This window comes from Microcebus murinus, chromosome 13 (genome assembly GCF_040939455.1).
Source record: "Microcebus murinus isolate Inina chromosome 13, M.murinus_Inina_mat1.0, whole genome shotgun sequence".
Lineage (NCBI taxonomy): Eukaryota > Metazoa > Chordata > Mammalia > Primates > Cheirogaleidae > Microcebus > Microcebus murinus.
In genome coordinates, this window is record NC_134116.1 from 4,181,190 (window position 1) to 4,207,004 (window position 25,815).

General features: G+C 36.5%; 1 pseudogene; it reads right to left on the bottom strand.

The window, feature by feature from the left end:
* LOC105864411 (ubiquilin-1 pseudogene) overlaps positions 1-25,815 on the bottom strand; it is a 98,435-nt pseudogene that overhangs the window by 23,813 nt on the left and 48,807 nt on the right.

Consider the following 25,815-nt stretch of genomic DNA (forward strand, 5'->3'; position numbering starts at 1 on the left):
TGGGTAGTATTACATTGTGTATATACACTACATTTTCTTTATCTTTTTGCCTACTGGTGGACACTTAGGTTGATTCCATATCTCAGTGCTGTGCTAAACAAGAGAATGCAGACATCTCTTTGACATACTGATTTCATTCCCTTTGGATAAATATTCAGGAGTGGAATAGCTGGATCATATGGTATTTTTGATTTTTGAAACACTTCCATACTGTTTTCTATAATGGTTATATCAATTTACATTCCTACCAAAAGTGTATAAAGGTTCTCTTTTTACCATATCCATGCCAGCACTTGTTTGTTTTTTCTCTGTTTGATAATAGGCATTCTAACTAGGGTAAGATGATATCTCATGGGTTTTGATTTGCATTTACCTGATGATTAGTGATGTTAAACATTTTTTTCATATGCCTTTTGGTCATTTGTATGTCTTCTTTTGAGAAATGTTTATTCAAGTTCTTTGCTCATATTTAATCATATTATTTGTTTTGTTTTGTTTTGTTTTTTGCTATTGAACTGTTTGAATTCCTTATATATCCTGGATATTAATTTCTTCTCAGATGCATAGTTTATAAATATTTTCTCCCATTCTGTAGGTTGTCTCTTTAGTATATTGTTCCTTTGTTGTGCAGAAATTTTTATTTTGATGTAATCCCACTTATCTATTTTTGCTTTTGCTACCTGTGATTTTGGGTTCCTATCCAAAAAAATCCTAGCTCAAACCAATGTCATGCGACATTCCCCCATGTTTTCTTTTAGAAGTTTTATAGTTTCAGGTCTTACATTTAGGTCTTTAATCTATTTTAAGTTGATTTTTGTATATGGTGAGAGACAGGGGTCTAGTTTTATTCTTTTGCATGTGGATATCCAATTTTTCAAGCACCATTTATTAAAGAAACGGTCCTTTTCCCAATATGCATTTTTGGTGACTTTGTTAAAATTCAGTTGGTTGGTTGTGAATTTATTGCCATGCTCTCTATTCTGTTTCACTGTTATGTGGGATAGGGAACCAGCAGGCTCTGCTCCATAAAGAGTCACATACATAGTGAGTGAGATGTGCACCATCTGGGGGATGGTCATGATGGAGACTCAGACTTTTGGGGGGAGGGGGGGAAATGGGCATTTATTGAAACCTTAAAATCTGTACACCCATAATATACCAAAATAAAAAAAAAATTAAAAAAAAAAAAAAAAAAGAGTCATAAGACGCAAACCAAGGTCTCTGATACAACAGGAGGCAGTAGAGAAACTGGCCAAAATCAGCTAAAACCAAAATGGCCACAAAAAACGACCTCAGGTTACCCTCACTGCTCATCATACCCTGCTTATAATGTATTAGCATACTAAATGGAACTCGCATCAGGGGCATGCCAGTTTACAAATGCCATGGCAATTCTCAGAAGTTACCCTTTATGGTTTAGAAAGGAAAAGGACCCTCAGTATCAGAAACTTTCCACCCCCTTCCCAAAAATCTTATGAATAATCTTCCCTCCACTTAACATAAAATTAAATAGAAAGTATAAAATAAGACACTGGAAAATCACAAAGTGCTACTCTCTTTTGCTCTGAGAGATAGCCACTGCTCTACCTATGGAGCAAGTCTTCCTTTTATTTCTTTGTTACTTTAATAAACTTGCTTTTGGTTTACTCTGTCAGCTTGCTCTTGAATTCTTTGCTATGTGAAGCCAAGAACCCACTTGGCCTTCAGCCCAACCCCCCATTGGGGGTCTACTTTCCTGTATTATATGAGTTTATTTTTATGCCAACATAATGCTGTTTTGCTTAGTATATCTTTGTGGTGTACTTTGAAGTCAAGTAGTGTGATGCCTCTAGCTTTATTGTTTTTGCTCAAGATTGCTTTGACTTTGTGGGTCTTTTGTGGTTCCATACAAATTTTAGGATTTTTTTTTTCTAAATCTGGAAAGAATGTCATTGGTATTTTGGTAGGGATTGCATTGGATGTGTAGACCAATTTGTGTAGTATGGACACTTCAGCAATGTTAATTTTTCGAATCCATAAACACAGAATATCTTTCCATTTATTTGTGTTCTCTTCAATTTCTTTCATCAGTGTTTGATAGTGTTAATTTTAGAGATCTTTCACCTCCTTCATTAAATTTATTTCTATTTCCTTTTGTGTAGGTATTGTAAACGGGATTGATTTTTTTATTTCTTCTTCAGGTTGTTCATTATTGGCATGTGGAAACACTACAAATTTTTGTATGTTTATTTTGCATCCTGTAACTTTACTGAATTTGTTTATTAGTTCTAACCATTTTTTGGTGGAGTCCTTAGGGTTCTCTATGTATACAATCATGACAATCGTGGAGACAATTTGACTTCTTCCTTACCAATTTGGATGCTCTTTATTTGTTTCTCTTGCCTAATTGCTCTTGTTTAGGACTTCCAGTACTATGTTTAAAGGAATTGGTAAAAGTGGGCATCTGTGTCTTTTTTCAGATCTTAGAGAAAAAGCTTTTAGTTATCCCCCATTCAGTATAATGTTAGGTGTGGGTTTGTCATATATGGCCTTTATTGTGTTGAGATAAGTTCCTTCTATGCCTAATTTATTGAGAGTTTTTATCATGAAGGGATGTTGAATTTTATCAAATGTGTTTTCTGTGTCTATTGAAATGATCATACATTTTTCTGTTTGATTCTGTTAATGTGATGTATTACTTTTATTGATTTGCATATGTTGAACCATGCTTACATCCCTGGAATAAATTTTATTAATACTTGGTCATGGTGAATTATCTCTTTAATGTTCTGTTGAATTTGGTTTGCTAGTATTTTTTGAGGATTGTTACGTCTATGTTCATCAGGAATGCTGGTCTATAGGAAATTTGAACAGACCAATTATGTGTAATGAGTTTCAGTAAGTAATGAAAAGTTTCCCATCAAATAAAAGCCCAGGACCTGATGGTTTCACTGCTGAATTCTACCAAACATTTAAAGAAGATCTAATTTCAATGCTTTTAAAACTATTCCAAAAAATTGGAGAGGAATAAATTCCTCCATTCTCATTCTGCAAGGCCAGTATCACCCTGATACCCAAACCAGACAAAGATACAACAATAGCAAAAAAGAAAACTATAGCCCCATATTATTTTATACAGTAAATGTGCCTCATATGGCATGTTTCCTGTCTGGACTCATGCTTCTTGGGACCTTCCCTTGGGATATATGACTTTAAGATTTATTATTCCTGAATTTATCTTAATTTTTTTTCTTTTTATTTCTTTGTGAGAATCATCAGAACCATCTCAAAATTTTGTCAGTTCAACTACTTTCCATAAAAGCATTTCAGTAGTAGCTAAAGATCAGGGATTATTCTAAATTTTAAATTAGGAGCTTAAGTTTACCCTAATAGTCATGATCTTGTTTCATTCTTGGCTAGCATTTTTCTAAATTACTGTATAAGTTTTAACATTTATGTTGGTGACTTTGAGACTATTTTAGACACCCTCAGTTAACTTAGTTTAGTGAGCGTTAAGCACATTGATTCAGTTTTACTTACATATTGCTTATTTTACCTTATTTACACACAATTTTTAGATAAATTTATTTAAGCATTGAATCACCTCTGACCCAGAAACTATTATGGAAAACTTGTGCTCTTGAGAGGAATCTTACAAATTCCTATCCTTGGGTTATCTTTTAAAGTAGCCTATTATCAATCTAATTAATCTTAATAGATTGCCCAAAGAACTGTGGAAACAAGTTATTGAAGGATCCTTAGCTTTCCATGAGACTGCAATTACTATTTCCCCCGAGGCTTACCAAAGATACAAGTACTACAGTGTCCTCCTCAAAGGACATTTCTTCATGTGGCTAAGAATGAAAATACACTTGTGAGAAAGAACCTTCTGGATCACACTCACTGAAGAAGACTGAATAATGGCATTGGGCTTTATGCCAGTGTGTCTTTGTGGGAGACACTGATGTGCAAGAGAGACCTCACCTGGCAGTCCTCAAGTATGTCTGTTTTTTATGTTGCTGTTCATTCCTTTCTGAGAATATATTTTTATTTTTACATCCCATTGACAAAACAAAAAGTTTTCTAATGCATACTGATGTTATTCAATGTTGTTAGAATATTTTTGTTTTCCTATATCTTGATGCTTTTGTTCACTCCATAAGAACACTAAATTAAATAACAATCGTATATAAGGAATACGTTTTTAAATTCAATAAGCCAATTCATTTCCAATGTTGTTCTTTCTCCATTTTGTTTATAACATCATCTTATCACTTTATCCATTGACTGCAGATTACCACAGCATATTAGCAGACATGGGCAACCTCACCATCTTCACAGAATTTATTCTCATGGATATCTCAGGCTCCCAGGAACTCCGGGCCTTGCAAGGTCTATTGTTCTTAGCAATTTATCTTGGATCCCTGGTTGGAAATCTTCTGACCATTGTTGTCATTGTGATAGACTCACGACTTCACTTCCCAATGTACTTCTTTATAGGCAATTTATCCCTTGTAGATTTTGGTTACATTTCAGTTACTGTTCCCAAATCAATTGTGAATTCCCTGACAGGCAGTAAATGGATTTCTCTTCCAGCATGTGCCACTCAGACTTTTCTATTTATCTTCTTTGGATCCACAGAGTTCTTTTTCCTTGTGGTCATGTCCTACGACCGCTATGTTGCCATTTGCCACCCTCTGCACTATGGGCTCACCATGACTCAACATCTGTGTGCACAGGCAGCAGGTGGCTCGTGGGCCAGTGGACTGATCTATTCCACTATCCATACAGGAACCATATTCAGACTTCCCTTCACAGAGTCCAATGTGGTCCATCAGTATTTCTGTGATGTACCTCAAGTCATGAGCATCTCTTCCCAGGCTGTGCAGTTTTCTGAGTCTGTGGCCCTTGCTGTGAGTGCTTGCATGGTTTTATTCTGTTCTGCTATCTTATTCACCTCGTATGTTCACATCTTTTCAACTGTGCTCAAGATGTGCTCTTTAGAGGCCAGGAACAAAGCCCTGTCAACCTGTTCCCCTCAAATAGTTACTCTTATTCTATTTGTACTGTCATCACTGTTTGTTTGTTTGGGCCCTGTCTCACATGCACCCAGCGTTCAGGGCCTCCTCACAGCCATGTTTTACACCATGGTGCCCCCCTTCATGAATCCCATTATCTTTAGTCTGAGAAACAGAGAGATTAAGAGTGCTCTGGGCAGAATGTTTAATAGATTGTCCCAGTTCCTCTGAAAAGCTTTTGTTTGTTTGATTTGAAATTAATATTTTAATAATCAAAGTGGAAAAATAATTATTCATAAAATGGTACCACAAAATTGAGAAAAATGTCAAATATTAGTCATCTGGTCATTTTGATAAATAAAGGAGCTAGATACATAAATAAATGCACCACAATTAATCATTTGAACAAAAGCTTAGCTTGAATAAGTTATTATTTCTTATACTCACCCTTTTTGTATGGTTAACTATGATGTGTTTTATAGTGAATTTCTTGTACTGTTTCTGTTGTGTTCTAATTAGAGGAAAGTCTTGAAAGATAAATAATTTTCCTACATACACACTGGGTACAAAGCTGGAATGAAATCTCAGTTATGTCCAATTCTAAAAATATATACTACTTTTCTTAACATGTAACTGTTTTTTACGGTTTCATAATTATTTTTTGATATAAAGAAAGTTTATATCTAAATATACAAACAATAATATATATACAAATACATATAGCATAGTACAAATAAGACTTATACAAGAAATTATATGCAAATGTTCATATGCAAACAATAATTGCATAAGGAGTTTTTAAGGGTATTGAGAGTAAAATCTACTTTCTCTCTGACAGGAGTCATTCAGGTTCAAATTCTGTTTCTTTCCTATCTGTTTTCATCACTAGCTACCAGTTTTTCATGAACAGGATTTCCTTTATCTCAGCCCATCGCATCTTACTCATCTCCCAAGTGCAAGAATGTCAGTAGTTGAATTCAGCCATTTTATCACCATGTTCCTAATCTTTGTCTCTCTATATGATTTATATTCCTACTAATTGTTAAACCTTTATTAGTAAGATCTGTTACTATGTTAGATATTATTATGTATTGTTCATATCTATTTTTTTCATGACCACAAGATAATAATCCCAGCCTCCAATGTTGTGCATGTATCAATTATCTTTCATTTGTGCTGATAACTCTCTGATAGATTGCATCTCTGACACAGAATTTAACTTGTACATGTTATGGATGTGGATGGACTTATCCATAGATATAAGTATTTTTCTGTAATTAATAAAATTGAAGATTATATATTAATAAACTGTATAGGTATCAGAAATAAAGGCTTATGTATATGTGTGTATATATAGCTTATACATTATAAGCATTTAGATGTATACCTAGACTATATAGAGACTATATATCTATATATCTAAAGCACATAGAGAATGGCAAAATTATAGAAAAAAATCAACAGATCTAACAGTTGTACTTTTGAAAAATTAGACAAAATCAACACACCCTTAGCTAGACTACTAAGAAAATAAGAGGAAAGACTCAAAAAATTAAAATAAAAAATGAAAGTGGAGACAATACAATGAATGACTCAGAAATAGAAAGTATCCTAAAGGACTATTATGAAAAATTATATGCCAACAAATTGGATAACTTAGAGGAAATGAATAAATTGTTAGAACCATACAACCTACTAAGACTAAATCAAGAAGGAATAGAAGCCTTAAGAGTCTAGTAACAACAACAACAAAAAGAAATGGAGGTAGAAAAAAATCTCCCAACAAAAGTGCACAGGTCGAAAAATCAAGTTGTATATATACATTTAAAAAGTGAAGGGGGTGGGGTGTCATGGGCTGGGGGAGGTGTGGTATAGAGCTAAGGCGGTGATGCATGGCCAGTTTCCTAACAGACCATGGACCAGCAATGGGCCAGAGGGTTGGGGACTGCAGTCCTAATCCCACCAGGCCAGGAGTAAACCCTGGAATGAAGCCAGAGTTCCAGTTGCTAATTCTGTGAATCCTGTTGAATCTGTAACACGGCCTGCATTGCTCAGAGTTTAACACTGTCAGGATTCTGCATCCATGCAGCAAGGTCAGGGTTCTGGCTTAGTAACTGCATCATGCTTCTCATGGAAAGGGCAGATCACATGTTTTGCATAAATTGTGGGTTTTCAGTTATTTGTTGCAACAAGCTCTGCATTTCTGGCGTGTTGAACATAACTAACTTGTACTCCAGACAACACATTTGGCACACTGGTACTCTGCCCCAAGAGCCACCCAAAGTTGCTGGCAGTGTTGCTGGAAGCTGATGAACTCTGGGAGACCTGAGGAGCCCATGGATTAGGTAACAGAACTCTACTTTTCTGTGTGGGAAGATTGACTACCTTCACCTGAGGATGTACTGCTCATTAAGGGAGAAAATGGATTATCACCTAACTGCTTTTGCGCAGCAGTCCTGAATATCCCTGTCCATGTACCTTAAACATTGTATTCCCCAGGGTTGCTTTCTAGATTTCTCAAGGATCAGTCCTGGTTTCTCATCATTTCCTGCATCATTGCCGGATTCCTGGCAAGTTCCAACATTTGTTTCATTGTATCTGGGTTATTCAGCATATAACTAACTTCTGGGTTTCTCTGTATAAACTACTGCATTTGTGGATTGACCACAGTTAATTGTCTTATCAGGTCAGGATTTGAGAGCATGCAAGGAAGAGATTTTTCATGATCTGGACCATCATTTCAGGGATGAACAAAAGTTGTTGCCACATCTGGCTCTATGGTTCAGATAAGTTGGTAGTATGCAAACACAAGCTACTCAGACCTGCAAATCCTCCAAGGCCACTGAAAGCAAGAGGGTTACTAGTAGCAGAACCAGCTATGGAGTTACTATTAGCAGTTGATGACATGATACTAATGCTTCCAGCGCTATTTGTTGGCTAAATCTGATTGATCCAGAGGCCTGTCTTGCATTTTGATGACAGGGTGAACAGTAAATCTATGGTGAATTACATGCTGATTCAAGGGGCCACACAGTTGGTGTGGGCCTCAGCACAGGTCCAGGATGGGTGCTCCCAGCCAGCTGGGAGCAGTGACATCCACAGCCACCTCTTCCTCCTCCCCGCCCCCGCCAATCTTACTTAAACTCTCTCAAGAAACTGAAGTAGAAAGAGTACTTCCAAACTCCTTTTACAAGGCCAGCATCACACCGATACCAAAGCCAGCAACTACACCACAAGGCAAGACAACTATAGGCCAATATCTTTGACAAAAATAGTTCGGTGTTTGTTTTATTTTTTTCTATTTATTTATTTTCATTTTTTTAAATTTCAGAATGTTGCAGGGGCACAGACATTTTGGTTACATGTATTGCTTTTGCACAGTTTGAGTCAATGTTATAAGTGTGCCCATTGCCCAAATAGTGTGCTGTTAGGTGTGTATTTACCCAACCCCGCCTCACCTCTCCCACCCGCTTGATTTCTGTTGAGTTTTACTTCCATATGTGCAGATAAGTGTTGACCGATTAGTTCCAGTTTAATAGTGAGTACATATGGTGTTTGATTTTCCATTCTTGCGATTTCACTTAGAAGAATGGTCTCCAGTTCCACACAAGTTGTTACAAGGTATTAGTTCCCCATTTTTCTTTTTCTTTTTTTTTTGGCTGAGTGGTACTCCATGATGTTTGTTTTAAATATAAGTTCATATCATCTGCAGAGATAATTTTGTGTCTTCCTTTCCAATTCTAATGTCTTTTAAATTTATTTTTCTTGCCTAATCGCCCTGGTAGGATGTCCAGTACTATGTTGAATAAAAGGGGTGAGAGTGGGCATCCTTATCTTTTTTCCAATCTTGGAGGGAAAGTTTTCAGGTCCTCACCATTGTGTATGTTGTGTTCTTGTCATGTGTGGCATGGTTATGTTGGGCATATTCCTTCTATACCAAATTTGTTAAAAGCTTTTAATCAGGAAAAAATGTTGGATTTTGCCAAATTTTTTCTTCATCTATTAAGATGATCGTGATTTTTATCCTTTATTCACTTAATGCAGTGTATCTCATTTATTGATTTGCATATGTTCTACCACATTTGCATCAAATGTGCAATCCACCTTGATCATAGCAGAATTGATTTGCTGTTGGATTTGATTTGCTTATATTTTGACACATCTTAGAGATGTGGTGAACATTGTGGAGGGGAAGGGCATACCTCTAACCCTTCCTAGGGAGAGGCAAAGATATAAAATGTAACCAAATTGTCAAAGAAAAACCCATATTTATCGGGTATCGGCCAGGTGTGAGGGGAGGAGGGGATGGGTATATACATACATAGTGAGTGCGATGTGCACCACCTGGGGGATGGACACACTTGAAGCTCTGACTCAAGGGGGGAGGGGAGGCAAGGGCAATATATGTAACCTTAACATGTGTACCCCCTAATATGATGAAATAAAAAAAAAAAGCAAGCATGATTACCCTGACCTCCAGAATGTTCCAGATGCTAATCATTATGGTAACTTATAATAAAAAAATACTGATGAAAGTGGGAAAAAAAAGATTTTTACATCTATTTTCATCAGGGGTATTGCCTGTACTTTGCTTTATTTGTTGGCCTTGCAAAATGAGTGTGGAATTGCTCCTTCCTCTTCAGATTTTTAGAAGAGTTTGAGAATGATAGGCGATGAATCTTGTTTATAGCTGGTAGAATTCACCAGTGAAAACATCTGACCTAGGCTTTCTTTATTGGGATATTTTTGTTTAATAATTCGTTCTCCATTAATAAGTAATTTAATTTGTCTGTTCATATTTTCTATTTCTCATGATTCAGGCTTGGTAAGTTTTGTTTCAAGGAATTTATGCATTTCTTCTAGGTTAACTGATTTGTTCATGTATAATTGTCATGTAAGGTTTCTTACAACCCTTTGCATTTCTTTAATATCAGTTATAATATATTCTCTTTCACTTAAATTTATTTATTTGAGTCTTCATTCCTTTTTTCTTAGTTTACCTGAAAGTTTATCAGTTTTGTTTGTCTTTTAAAAAAACCAATCATTATTTTTATTGATCTTTTCAATTTTATGTTTCTGCTCTAACCTTTATTATTCCCTCCCCTGCTTCTGCTAATTTGCGCTTGGATTCGCCTCCTTTTTCTAGTTTCTTGAGGTGTAAAGTTAGGTTGCATGGTTTTTGTTGTTTTGTTTTTTGAGATATTTCTTCTATTTTAATGTAGGCATTTATCACTTTGAGCTTCCTTTGTCTTACTGCCCTAGTTGCATGCTGTACATTTTGGTGTGCTGTTTCTATTTTCATTTGTCTCCAGATGGTTTTAGGTTTATTTTCCATTTCTTCTTTGGCCCACTGGTTTTTCAGAATTGTGTTGTTTGATTTCCACATATTTGTGAATTTTTCTCCTGATACTTAGTTCTAGTTTCATGACAGTGTGATTGGAAATGTTACTTGATAAGATTTCAGTCTTCTTAAATTGGTTAAAACTTGTTTTGTGGCCTAACAGATGCTCTATTCTGGAGAATATTCTGTAAGTATTTGAGAAGATTTGTGTTCTGTTGCTGTTGTATGGAATCTTTTCCTCATGTCACTTAGGTCGATTTGACCTACACTGTTGTTTAATCCACTGCTTTTTAAAATTTACTTTCTGTCCAGATGATTTATCCATTATTGAAAGTGGGATATTATAGTCCTCTACTATTATTCTCTTGCTGTCTATTGTTCTCTTTAGTTTTGTTAAATATGATTTATACATTTAGGTGTTCCAATGTTGGGTGTCTATACATACATATATAATTGTTATGCCCTCTTGATAAATTGACCCTTTTTATCATTATATAATGAGCTTTGTCTCTTGTGACAGTTTTTTGGCTTAAAGTCTGTTTTGTCTGATATAATTATAGCCCCCCCTGCAGTCTTTTTGTTACCATTTTCATTGAAAGACTTTTCTATATTCTTTCATTTTCAGCCTCTCTGTGTCCTTAAAGCTACAGTGAATCTCTTATATGCAGGATATAGTGGATCTTTTTTTGTCTTTTTTGTAAAAATGTCACTTTTTTGAGTCTTTATCTCTTTCAATTGGAAAATTTAATCCATTTACATTAAATTAAGTATTGCTTAGTAAGCACTTGATACTTCCATCTTGTTCATTTTTTTCTAATTTTTGTAGTTCCTTGGTTCTTTTCTTCCTCTTTTCTGTCTTCCTTTGTGTTTTATGATTTTTGTAGTGGTTTTCTTGATGCCTTTCTATTTATCTTTTGTGTACCTACTGAAGGTTTTTCCTTTGTTATCTTCAGGCTTATGTAAAACATCTTATAACAGACTATTTTAAGTTGATAACATCTTAACTTTGATCACTCAAAAAAACTCAACCTTTTTACTTTCTCCCCACACACATTTTATGTTATTGGTGTCAATAAAACTAGAAATCAGTAACAGAAGGAAAACCAAAACATTCATAATAGGTAGAAATTAAAACAACATGCTCTTGAGCAACTAATGTGTCAAAGGACAAAGACAAGAAGCATATCAAAACTTATCTATACTAAGAAGTAAAGAGTGAAAATTCACATAAATAAAATAATGATGAGAGAAGAGACATTTCAACTCATGACCCAGAAATTTAAAAAAAACTCATAGACTATTATGCATAATTATACACCAAAAACTTAGATAAACTAGAAGAAATGTATAAATTCCTATAAACATACAACCTAGTAAGACAAAACAGACTTTAAGCCAAAAAACTGTTACAAGAGGGCATAACAATTATATATGTATGTATAGACACCCAACATTGGAACACCTAAATGTATAAATCATATTTAACAAAACTAAAGAGAACAATAGACAGCAAGAGAATAATAGTAGAGGACTACAATATCCCACTTTCAATAATGGATAAATCATCTGGACAGAAAGTAAATTTTAAAAAGCAGTGGATTAAACAACAGTGTAGGTCAAATCGACCTAAGAGACATGAGGAAAAGATTCCATACAACAGCAACAGAACACAAATCTTCCCAAATACTTACAGAATGTCCCTATCTGACCAGATGCCTTCACCATTTAATGAAGAATTAATACCAATCTTTCTCAAACTCTTACAAAAAATTGAAGATGATGGAATATTTACAAACTCAATTTATTAGGTCAACATTGCCCTGATATCAAAGCCAGAAAGAAAATAAAACTATAAGTCAGTATCACTGTTCTTTGAATTTTCACTTTATGTAGGAAATTTCTTGGGCTCTTTGGATTGAGAATCAATGCTTAATAACTACATTCAGGGGTGAGTAATTGTCCTCTAAAGGATGTTTTAATTTATTTAAGATCCCTATTTAGAATCCTCACTTTCCATTTCAGTATATGTCTTCTGACAAGCAAGTGCTTCAGTCATGTTTGCTTTTTGAGATCCACTTCTCTAGCGTTTATCAGATGATTTGTCCATTTAACTTTTCTTTATTTGCATAGTATTTTCAGGGAATAAAATTAAATTAATCCATATATAAACTATAACACACAGACACACAACTAGATGGAATATGAAATGCACACATGCACACAAACACTCAGAATACATTATTGGGGTAGCACTTTGTACATTACGGGTGACTATGTCTGAAGATGAGCAAGAGATTAAATTTTATCATGTTAAACTGATATATTTAAAATTTTATTTATTGTTTTTATTTTTTATTTTTTTGCTGAATAAATTTTAAGGTGTGCAAAATAATGTTTTGGTATACATATACATAGTGAAATAATTGCTAAAATCATGTAAATTAACATACCCATCATCTCACATTGTTACCTTTTTTGTGGCAAGAAAAAACAAAATCTATACTCTTAGCAAATTTCTGGTACACAATGAAAATAGTTTGTACACTATAATCTATACAAATTATTAACTGTAGTCCTCATGATGTAACATTAGATCTCTAGACTTAATCATATAACTACAACTTTGTACCATTTCACTAACATCTCCCCATTTCTCCTGTACTCTGCTCCTGGTAACCACCATTCTACTCTGTATTTCTAGGTTGTTGTTGTTTTACATTTCACATACAAGTAAGATCATGCCATAAATTGCTTTCCATGTCAAGCTTCTTTCTCGTAGCATAATGTCATTCAGGTTAATCTATGTTGTTGCAAATAGCAAGATTTCCTTCTTTCTGGGGGGCTAAAAAATTTACAATTAGATACATCAAACTAAATTCATGCCATTCAATAAAGTTAACCAATATAAACACCAGTGCAACTCGACCCACTGGCAAGGTATTGCATAATATCATCATCCTAGAGAGGCCCCTTGGTTTTTTGTAGTTAATCCTCACCTCCTCATACAGGAAATTCATCCTCATTTCCTTCATACAGGAAATTTCTAGATTGTTTATCTTTGTTTTACCAGTCTATTTTTCTTGTTATAGAACATTATAAATATTGCATCATGCAGTCTGCATTTCCATATCAAGAATCTAGAATAAAAGAAAATAAATCTCCAGTAAATAGAAGAAAAATAATAATAAAGAGTAGAAGTCAATGATGTAAGAAATAGATAAATTAAAGGAAAATGTGACAAAAACCAAAAGTTTGCTTTTAAAAGATCAATAAAATTAACTCCTATGTAGATTCATCAATTTTTAAAAGGTCAGTCAAATTAATTAACTCCTACCTAGATTCATCAAGAATAACATGGATTAAAAGTAAGACATACCTGTCAGAAATAAATAGGGATTATTCCTAACAGGCAGACTAGAGGTAATTGGATTTTGGGGCTTGGCAGACATTTTTTTCAAAAATGAATGAAGTGAAAACCACATACAAAATGAGTTATTCGTGACAACGTTTGAGTTTCAAGTCAAAATTAGAATTTTAGAAATTTGTATTCCCCACATGAGCTTGAAATTTTCCCAATACTTGAATACTTTCTGATGAGATTACTAGTAATATTAATAAATATGAATTATTTGAGCATTGTATAATGAAAGGGGTTAGGTTAGGAAGATCCACTCTGTGAACCAGTATTTTCCAGCTGATCAATATATGATGTCACATAATCATGTTTGTATAAAAGGTACAGTCGGAGTGCTAAAGAGATTTAGGTCAGAATATGAAAAGTTCATTAATATAGTTTTAAATGCCAAATTGCAACTATTCTTTTAAAAATAAAACAACTTGTTGAGTTTTGCTGAGTATCAAAGAAGATTAACAATTAAAGTAATACTAAAATAATTCTTATCTTTTATAACCATATGCTATGTAGGGCTAGGGTGTAGGGGTGTGAGTGCACACTACCTTTGGCCCTCTAAAGATTTGTTAATAATCAACCCACAAAAGGTAGTTTAAGCGGGAAAATGTATACAAATTTGTTTAATGTGTGTATACGGGAGCCTTCAGAATGAAGATCCAAAGATACAGGGGAAATAGACCCCTTTTATCCATAGGCTTGGCAAAATATAGACAACCATGTAGAAATATGATTGGACAAAAAGGGTATGATCTAATGCTCATAGACTGAGTGGGTAAACCCAGGAAGGCCTGCCTGTTTAGATTCTTCTTGGCCTCTTTGTGTAGCATCGTTCCTTCTGGATGAGGGACTGGACCCTCTCTGGAATGGTGATATAATGACCTACAAACAAGGCAGGTCAGATAATTTCCTTATGGCTAGTGTTTACAAAGAAGGTTGGAGACAAAGTTAGAATAAATTTGTAGGCTTTATGGCTGGTTTTGGAGAAAAGGGGTTCTGGTTTCTATCACCCACCTTGGGAAAGGAGGATTCCAGTTTCTATAGCTACCTTGGGGGAGAATGGGAGGCAGGAGAAGGTCAGAGAAAAACTTTTGCTTCTGAGGCCTTCTTCTTGGAGTATTGTTTTCTGAGCCCCAGCAACTCTATGAGGCACATTTCCTTCATACACTTACAACAAAATAATATATTGCAAAGAGGTAATGAAGAATCAGGTATAAAAATCTACTTTTTTTCCTCCTAAGCATTACATTAAAGATATTTGCAAAATGTAAAACAATGTCTCCTCACTGATTTAATTTTTGTTTTGTGAAATAATGTATTTTTTCATAATAATGTTTTATTGCATTAAACAAAAATCTGATTTTAAAGAATAAAGTAAATATTTTAAATAAGCATCAGTTTATTTTCTAATATGGTAAAAATATCATAAGTGTAAGCCATGTAGACATATAGTCTTGTGTGTCTTCAAATATTTTGAAGGGTATAAAAAGTATCAGAATATCCAACCCCCCAAAAAACAAGGGCTAAAGAATTATATAAATTATATTTGAAATTCAGTAGTCAAAAGAACCTCAGTATATAATTTGGTATATATTTTTTACCATAGTTTTTCTCTTTTAGTTGCTATGTTTTTATCAATACAAAAACATCACAGTTTATTTAGTTCCCATGACAAGACTTTCCTTCTTACTCATTTCAAGTTGGCAAATCTTTCCAGTTGCTTATGCACTCAAGTATAGTGTGAATTTTCCCTGTAAATCAGGGAGAGTTTGCAAACTCTGTCAATGTGAGCAATGTGAGCAAAGAGTGTTACTTTGTGCCCAAATAGTCACATGCATAGACTGATCACATGAACCAGTGATGGAGGATAGATATAGATCTGCTTGAGCTCTATGAAACCACTGTTAAGTGACCCCAATTCTGGTGAGGCCTCAAATGTTCTATCCTTAGCCAAGAGGACTTAATGATTCTTTGTCAATTTGGACTTCTTACCTCTTTCAAAAAAATTTGGAAAATTTCCTGTGGAGTTTCCTAGCTATGATGACATTATTTAGTTGGATTATAGATACTTTGATTTTTGAGTCTTCATTTTCTAGACTTTTTACAATATCCTCAAGCTTCTTACTCTCTCCTTTATTCTTCTGTTAAGATTGGCAGGTCTTAAGTAGAACTTTGAGAATACAGTCAATGTAGCTGCTTCCTAAGAATTGCTGCTGGTATCTAAGGAGTATCTAAGAAGTACTAACATTACTGGCCACAGGAATGAGCAAGGATCTGTTGCAGAGGGGTGGAGCAAGATGGCGGATGAATAACACCGCCAGACAGAGTGTCTCTGCAGAAAAGACAGATTCTAGCAGAAATTAGAGGAAAGAAGCAAGAAGACGATCATACAGCAGACGAGGGCCGGAAGGAGGGGTACCTGAGACCCCGGGAGACTCCACGGGAGGAGGTTGCGGAGGAGAACTGGAGGCTGATACCACCGGAGCAGCCCGGAGACCAGTGGCAAGGGTAGGTGGATTTGCTGTTTCCCCTCCCCTGCATTTGGGACTGCTGGTGGGCTCCCCAGCGGGTGGAGAGACCTGCGGACACCAGCCCAGAGACCGCCGCCGCCAGCCAGTGGTGAGCCTGTAGCAGACGTGGCACCAGGTTCCGAACTTCCTCCGGGCACCTCCATGTGCACAGACCTGAGCCGCGCGGCAGGCACCATATTGCCTCCTCCTCCCCTCCGCCAACCCTACCCGCGGCTGCCCAGAGAGACAATACAGCCACCAGCCAGAGGCACCTCCAGGGAACGGGACCTTCCCTTTTGGGACCCTACAGCTGACTCAGGGGAACTCAGACTGTGAGCTCCCTACCCGCCAGCCCTCCCAGGTGCTGCTGGCACAGTGTTCCCAGGAGAACAGTGCCGACTCAGAGGCTGAGAGACATAGACCCAGCTTGGACTCCCTGTGGGTGAATTGGGACCAGAAATCCTCTCCCTGGTGGGGAGACAGTTTGAACTCTGGGACCCAGAGGTCGGACCTACAGAGCAGATCCCCTGCACAGAGGGCTAGCATCGCCCAGGGCACAGAAGGGATACACATGAACAGCCAACTGAGGTTTGTGTGCCTCCAAGGGTGGATCGGCATCCTAAAGGGCAACCCTCCTCCCAGGAGGAGGCCATGGGCCCAACCAAGGTGCCCTTCCTGTGCAGGGAACCTCCCCGCCAGCATCACAGTCCGGGGAGGCCTGGTGGCTTGTGGTCTGGCCTGCTGGCAAAGGCCCATGAGTAGCTGCGGAGTTGGGGAGGGTGGAAAGAAGCGAGGCCCGCTCCAGACTGCGGGACTCAGACAGCCCCATCTCCAAAACCCAGACTTTCTGGCAGAGTGGGACCATTTCAGCCCTGCCCTGACAGCTTTCCCTGGAAGCAGAGAAAGGAACTTTGACGCCTGCTAACTGCCTGAGGGCAAGCTTACCCAACCCAGCTCCGCCCAGAACAAGAGCTGATAACAGGACACAAAATCAACAGCATAGCCTGTTCCTCCAAGCAGACGCCACCTACTGACAGGGACGGCATCTTGCACAGCCTTTCCACGGCACCCAGTGACTCAATATACAGGGAGTGGTCCAATTTCATCCACAGACACCACCTAACGCCTCAGAAACTAAACAAGGTGTGTGAATACCCATACAATAACTTAAGGAAAGAAACAATAACTGATCGACATGGGAAGATATCAGCGAAAGAACTCAGGAAATATGAAGAACCAAATGGAAAACACACCCCCAAAAAGGAGCACCAGCCGCCTAGAAATGGACACCAACCAAAATCAGGCAACCAATATGACAGAAGAGGAATTTCGTATGTGGATCATAAGAACACTCACCCAGCTGCAACAACAACTCAATAACCAACACAAAGAAACCACAAAAAGCCTCCAGGATATGGGAAAAGAAGTAGACACAATGAAGAAAAGTTACACCGAACTCCTGGAAATGAAGAATCAATTCAAGGAACTACAAAATACAGTGGAAAGTCTCAAGAACAGGGTAGATCAAACAGAAAAAAGAATCTCAGAGCGTGAAGATAACACCCTCCAATTAAATAAATCAGTCACAGAAATAGAGCAGAGAAACAAGAGAAAAGAGCAAAGCCTACAAGAGCTGTGGGATTATGTGAAGAAACCTAATGTGAGGGTCATAGGCTTACCAGAAGGGGAAGAAGACAATACTCAAGGGCTGGACAAGCTGTTTGAAGATATAATAGAGGAAAATGTCCCAGGCCTTGCTCAAAATCTTGATATACAAGTTCAAGAAGATCAGAGGACCCTTGGGAGATTCAATGCAAACAGGAAGACGTTATGACATGCAGTCATCAGACTGACGAAAGTATCAACAAAAGAGGCCCTTCTAAGAGCTGTAAGACAAAAGAAGCAAGTAACATACAAGGGAAAGCCAATTCGAATAACATCAGACTTCTCTAAAGAGACTTTACAAGCAAGGAGAGACTGGGGCCCCATTCTCACTCTTTTGAAACAAAACAATACACAGCCTAGAATATTATTCCCTGGAAAACTAAGCTTCGTATATGAGGGATAAATAAAAATATTCTCAGACAAGCAAAGGCTCAGAGAATTCAACAAGACAAGACCAGCCCTACAAGAAGTACTTAAAACAGCGTTACGCATGGAACATCATAATAATAACCCACGAATATAAAAGCAACCAAAACCCAAATATATTAAAGGCCAGATATTACAATGGCTCAAGACAGAAATCATAGCAACAACATCCAACCCAAGAGAATGATCAGTAATCTACCTTACTAACAGTTCTCTCAATAAATGTGAATGGATTAAATTCTCCACTCAAGAGACATAGGCTGTCTGAATTGATAAGAAAATACAGGCCAAGTATATGCTGTCTTCAGGAAACACAACTAACCTGCAAGGATGGATATGGACTAAAAATAAAAGGGTGGAGATCAATATTCCAAGCAAATAGAAGCCAAAAGAAGGCTGGTGTGGCATTTCTAATTTGAGATGATTTAGTTTTTAAACCAACAAAAGTAGTAAAAGACAAATAGGGTCATTATATAATGGTGAAAGGAACAGTTCAACAAGAAGAGATAAAAATTTTAAATAAGGCCGGGCGCTGTGGCTCACGCCTGTAATCCTAGCTCTTGGGAGGCCGAGGCGGGCGGATTGCTCAAGGTCAGGAGTTCAAAACCAGCCTGAGCAAGAGCGAGACCCCGTCTCTACTATAAATAGAAAGAAATTAATTGGCCAACAGATATATATATATAAAATTAGCCGGGCATAGTGGCGCATGCCTGTAGTCCCAGATACTCGGGAGGCTGAGGCAGAAGGATCACTCTAGCCCAGGAGTTTGAGGTTGCTGTGAGCTAGGCTGACGCCACGGCACTCACTCTAGCCTGGACAACAAAGCGAGACTCTGTCTCAAAAAAAAAAAAAAAAAAAATTTTAAATATATATGCACCCAACTTAGGTGCACCCAGATTCATAAAGCAAACCTTACTGGAGCTAAGCAAATGGATTAATAGCAACTCCATAATCGCTGGAGATTTCAACACCCCACGGACGGCACGAGACAGATCCTCCAAACAGAAAATTTGTAGAGAAATAATGGACATAAACAAAACTCTAGAACAATTGGGTCTGACTGACATTTACAGTACATTCTACCCAAATTCCACTGAATATACGTTCTTCTCATCAGCTCACGGGACATTCTCTAAGATTGACCATATCCTAGGACACAAAGAAAATCTCAAGAAATTTGAAAAATTGAAATCATACCATGTACCTTCTCAAATCACAGTGGAATAAAACTAGAAATCAACCCTAACAGAAACTCACATTTCTACACAAAACCGTGGAAATTAAACAACCTCCTACTAAATGATTACTTCAGAATTGAAGAAATCAAGACAGAAATAAAAAAAATTCTTTCAAGAAAACGACAATGGAGAGACAAGTTATCAGCTCCTCTGGGACACAGCTAAAGCAGTTCTAAGAGGAAAGTTTATCTCCATAAATGTCTATAATCAAAAGACAAGAAGATCACAAATACACAATCTAATGAAACGACTCAAAGAACTGAAAAAGGAAGAACAGACCAATGCCAAACCCAGCAGAAGAAGTGAAATCAACAAGATCAAATCACAACTACACAAAATTGAAAACAGGGAAGCTATTCAGGAGATTAAAAAAACAAAAAGTTGGTTCTTTGAAAAAATAAACAAAATTGACACTGCATTGGCTAAGCTAACGAAAAGCAGAAAAGAGAAATCTCTAATAACCTCCATCAGGAACAAAAACGGAGATATCACAACTGATCCCAAAGAGATACAAGATACAATTTATGAATACTACAAAAATCTTTATGCACACAAACTGGAAAATGTGGAGGAAATGGACAAATTTCTAGAAACACACAGCCTCCCTAGGCTCAACCAGGAAGAAATAGATTCCCTAAACAGACCAATCTCAACAGTTGAAATAGAAACAGCAATTAAAAAGCTCCCTAAAAAGAAAAGTCCCGGTCCAGATGGCTTCACACCTGAATTTTACCACACTTACAAAGAAGAACTAGTACCTATCTTGCAGAAACTATTCCACAATATCGAGAAGAAAGGAAACCTCCCCGATACCTTTTATGAAGCGAATATTACTCTGATACCAAAACCAGGAAAGGATGCAACAAAAAAAGAAAACGACAGACCAATATCCCTAATGAATACAGATGCAAAAATTTTCAACAAAATCTTAGCTAACCAAATCCAGACACTTATCAAAAAAATAATCCACCACGACCAAGTGGGCTTCATCCCAGGGATGCAGTGATGGTTCAACATACGTAAATCTATAAATGCAATTCACCACATAAACAGAAGCAAAAACAAAAACCACATGATTCTTTCAATAGATGCAGAAAAAGCTTTGGACAAAATTCAACACCCTTTCATGATACGAACACTTAAGAAAATAGGCATAGAAGGGACATACCTAAAAATGATACAAGCCATATATGACAGACCCATAGCCAACATCATACTGAATGGGGAAAAATTGAAATCATTCCCACTTAGAACTGGAACCAGACAAGGCTGCCCACTATCTCCACTTCTGTTCAACATAGTGCTGGAAGTCTTGGCTACAGCAATCAGACTGGAAAATGGAATCAAAGGTATCCAAATAGGGGCAGAAGAGATCAAACATTCACTGTTTGCTGATGATATGATATTGTATCTAGAAAACCCCAAAGATGCAACCAAGAAACTCCTGGAACTGATCACTGAATTTAGTAAAGTCTCAGGATACAAAATCAATACACAGAAATCAGAGGCATTCATATATGCCAACAACAATCTAATTGAGAACCAAATCAAAGACTCAATTCCCTTCACAATAGCAACAAAGAAATTAAAGTACCTAGGAATATACTTAACCAAGGATGTGAAAGACCTCTACAGGGAGAACTATGAAACACTGAGGAAGGAAATAGCAGAGCATGTAAACAGATGGAAATCCATACCACGCTCGTGGATTGGCAGACTCAATATCATCAAACTGTCTATACTACCCAAACTGATCTACAGATTCAATGCAATACCTATTAAAATCCCATCAGCAATCTTCACAGATATAGAAAAAATAATTTTACGCTTCATATGGAACCAAAGAAGATCCCGAATATCAAGAGCAATTCTAGGCAACAAAAACAAAATGGGAGGCATTAATATGCCAGATATCAAACTATACTACAAAGCTGTAGTAATTAAATCAATATGGTATTGGCACAAAAATAGGAATATTGACCAGTGGAACAGATGTGAGAATCCTGATATAAAACCATCCTCATATAGCCATCTCATCTTTGACAAAGCAGACAAAAACATACGCTGGGGAAAAGAATCCCTTTTCAATAAATGGTGCTGGGAAAACTGGATAGCCACCTGTAGAAGGCTAAAACAGGACCCACACCTTTCACCTCTCACAAAAACCAACTCACGCTGGATAACAGACTTAAACCTAAGGTATGAAACTATTAGAACTCTAGAGGAGAAAGTTGGAAACACTGTCCTAGACATCGGCCTGGGCAAAGAGTTTATGAAGAAGTCCCCAAAGGCAATCACAGCAGCAACAAAAATAAATACATGGGACATGATCAAACTACAAAGCTTCTGCACAGCCAAAGAAATAGTCGTGAAAGTAAACAGTCAACCTACAGAATGGGAGAAAATTTTTGCATCCTATGCATCTGATAATGGACTGATAACTAGAATATACTTAGAACTCACGAAAATCAGGAAAAAAAATCAAATAACCCCATTAAAATGTGAGCAAAGAACTTGAACAGAAACTTTTCTAAACAAGACAGAAGAATGGCCAACAAACATATGAAATAATGCTCAGCATCTCTAGTCATCAGGAAAATGCAAATCAAAACCACAATGAGATATCACTTAACCCCAGTGAGAATGGCCTTTATCAGAAAATCTCCAAACAATAAATGCTGGCATGGTTGCGGAGAGAGAGGAACACTCCTACACTGCTGGTGGGACTGCAAACTAGTTCAACCTCTGTGGAAAGCAATATGGAGATACCTTAAAGCGATACAAGTGAATCTACCATTTGATCCAGCAATCCCATTGCTGGGCATCTACCCAAATGATCCAATGACACTCTACAAAAAAGACACCTGCACTCGAAATTTTATAGCAGCACAATCCATAATTGCAAGGCTGTGGAAACAGCCCAAATGCCCATCAATCCAAGAATGGATTAATAAAATGTGGTATATGTATACCATGGAGTACTATTCAGCTCTAAGAAACAATGGTGATATAGCACATCTTATATTTTCCTGGTTAGAGCTGGAACCCATACTACTAAGTGAAGTATCCCAAGAATGGAAAAACAAGCACCAGATATATTCTCCAGTAAACTGGTATTAACTGAGTAGCACCTAAGTGGTCACATAGGTACTACAGTAATAGGATATTGGGCACATGGAAGGGGGGAGAGGGGCAGGTATATACATACATAATGAGTGAGATGTGCACCATCTGGGGGATGGTCATGATGGAGACTCAGACTTTTTGGGGAGGGGGGGGAGATGGGCATTTATTGAAACCTTAAAATCTGTACCCCCATAATATGCCGAAATAAAAAAAAAAAGGATCTGTTGCAAGTACTTTTGAGGAATAAGAAACTAACTCTGATAGAGAAAATGTGATGTACTAATAGATACACCATAGAATACTACTCAGCCATAAAAAAGAATAAAATAATGTCTTTTGCAGCTACTTGGATGGAACTGGAGGCCATTACCTGAGTGAAGTAACACAAGATTGGAAAACCAAATATAACATGTTCTCACCTGTTAGTGGGAGCTAAGCTATGGGTACACAGGGCCATATAGAGTGGTACAATGGGCAGTGGATACTCAGAAGGGACGAGGTGGGAGGAGGTTGAGGGGTGAAAAACTATCTATTGGTACCATGTACAATATTCAGGTGACAAGTACACTGAAAACCCAGAAATCACCGTTGTATAATTCATCTATGTAACCAAAAACCATTTATATTCCTAAATATTTCTAAATAAGAGAAAAAAAACCCACTCTGTGCCATGATTTCTTTGTCTTATTCTTTCTTTCTGTTAAAAATCCATTCTAAAATGTTACCCAGTTTTCATTAATAGCCATTGATTAGTTGTGGGTATTTAAATATTTTTTAGTTAATTTTAAATTATATATCTTTAACTTTTATGCAATAATTTCAGTCTAAACCTTCAAGGACGTACAATTTTATTAGAAGTTACACAATTTCATAAATTTACCCTAATGTAAATAAATTACTTTTCTAACCAGACATTAATTTGAAAATATATTGAATCTTTCATGACATTTTAGAGTACTTCTCTTTTGTTAAGTGTCATTAAAAAAGTATTTGTTAATTTTAGTGCTATAACACATTATTGCAATGTAGCTGATCTCTGGGATGTTGCCAGAGAATCTTCACCAACCAGGCATTGGAGGGAAGCTGGCCTGTGAAGGTTGAGTCACCAGTTCCCACAGGCTGGCTAGAAGTACAACCCCTACATGTGCTTTCTAAAGAATGACATTGCTTATACAGAATCCCAAAACAAATGTTCATGCGATTTAGGATAAACATCAATCTCCCTGAGAATTATCGCCTTGAGTTTTAGTCACTGAAGAAAGAGGTAGGATCACAGATTTTATTATGTCATTTTAAATTGTGCAAAAGTAATATTCTTGCTATACAAGGATAAATTCATTATTTCATGTGAAGCACTTTTGTATGTCTTAATTTATGTATTTCTTTAAAATTACTAATGAATAATTCACTAAAATAGCTGTAATATGTCTAAGGATTATTTTCATACTTCATTATTCCTATCCCATATGATAAATATAATATATGCTCATCAAATAGACTAAATCCTGATCTTAGTGTTTATTTTAGGTGATTTGTTTTTGTTTTTGTTTTTTTTTTGAGACAGAGCCTCACTTTGTTGCCCAGGCTAGAGTGAGTGCCGTGGCGTCAGCCAAGCTCACAGCAACCTCAAACTCCTGGGCTCAAGCGATCCTCCTGCCTCAGCCTCCCGAGTAGCTGGGACTACAGGCATGTGCCACCATGCCCGGCTAATTTTTTGTATATATATTTTTAGTTGGTCAATTAATTTCTTTCTATTTTTAGTAGAGACGGGGTCTCGCTCAGGATGGTTTCGAACTCCCAACCTCGAGCAATCCGCCCGCCTGGGCCTCCCAGAGTGCTAGGATTACAGGCGTGAGCCACTACACCCGGCCTAGGTGATTTGTTTTTAAAAGTGGTATCTGATCCTCTGTTTGGGACATATAGTGTGGGATAAAGGGTTGACCCACAATAATTCATATACTCACACAATAGTTACATAGGAATTAAAATATTGCAGGTACAATAAATGAAATATTCTTGAACTGGATTTTAAAGGATAACTCTGATGTCTACATGCAATTGTTTGAAATATTGAAATGAATGACAAAATATCCTGTATAGTTTTTACTATGAACAATTTGTTATATTTCCTGCATATTATCGTCCACGGATGCTTCATGCCAATCATTTTAATATGTTATTATATTTTATCTGTTTAACAATCAACATGAAATTAGCAATATCACTTATACTATTGTTGACCACCCTTAAAATTATGAGGAAACTAATTTCTAAGTATCACTAAGATAATAAGGAACAGGGAAATATACTGAAGTTTCTCTTAGGCTCAAGAATATGCTTTTTGCATTTAACCACTATGATACATTCTGAAGGAGAAGATGTAAGGTAACCTTAGTATAAGGAAACTTGAGAATTTGTGTAAACACAGAAGAAAAAAACATGCTAACTGAAGAGAGGGAGCCTGGGAAAAGACTTCTAATGACCAGTAGCTGATGTGTAGTTGACAGAGCAAATAACAAATAACTAAGAACGCTGCACCTCAGTAGCCACACTATGGGTCAATAGCATCAATTAACTGCTGAGTATTACATTTTGATAGTTTATAGCATTCTCCCTTTAAAAGTTTTGTCTTCATTAGTAAAATGAGAATAATCAAAGAAATCACAAATAACTAAACAGACTTACTGTAGAAAAACAATTGGCATAGTTTTGCAAAAACATCATTAAAAGTCATATGAATATTAACAATGCAAGCAGTTCATATTTATTATACAAATAAAATGGTTGTATAAATTGTAAAATATTCTTATAATGACACCTGAATTATATATAAATAACAATAGAAAGATGCAGTTTTTAATATTTTAAAATTATAACTCACAATTCTAGTTTTTTATAGAAGGAAATTAAATAGTACTAAAATTAAAACTAACCCCCAAATTAATTTTCCTACTGAAAGGATAATCAAAATTAAAACAATATTTTTTTTTTTTTTTTTTTTTTTTTTTTTGAGACAGAGTCTCGCTTTGTTGTCCAGGCTAGAGTGAGTGCCGTGGCGTCAGCCTAGCTCACAGCAACCTCAAACTCCTGGGCTCAAGCGATC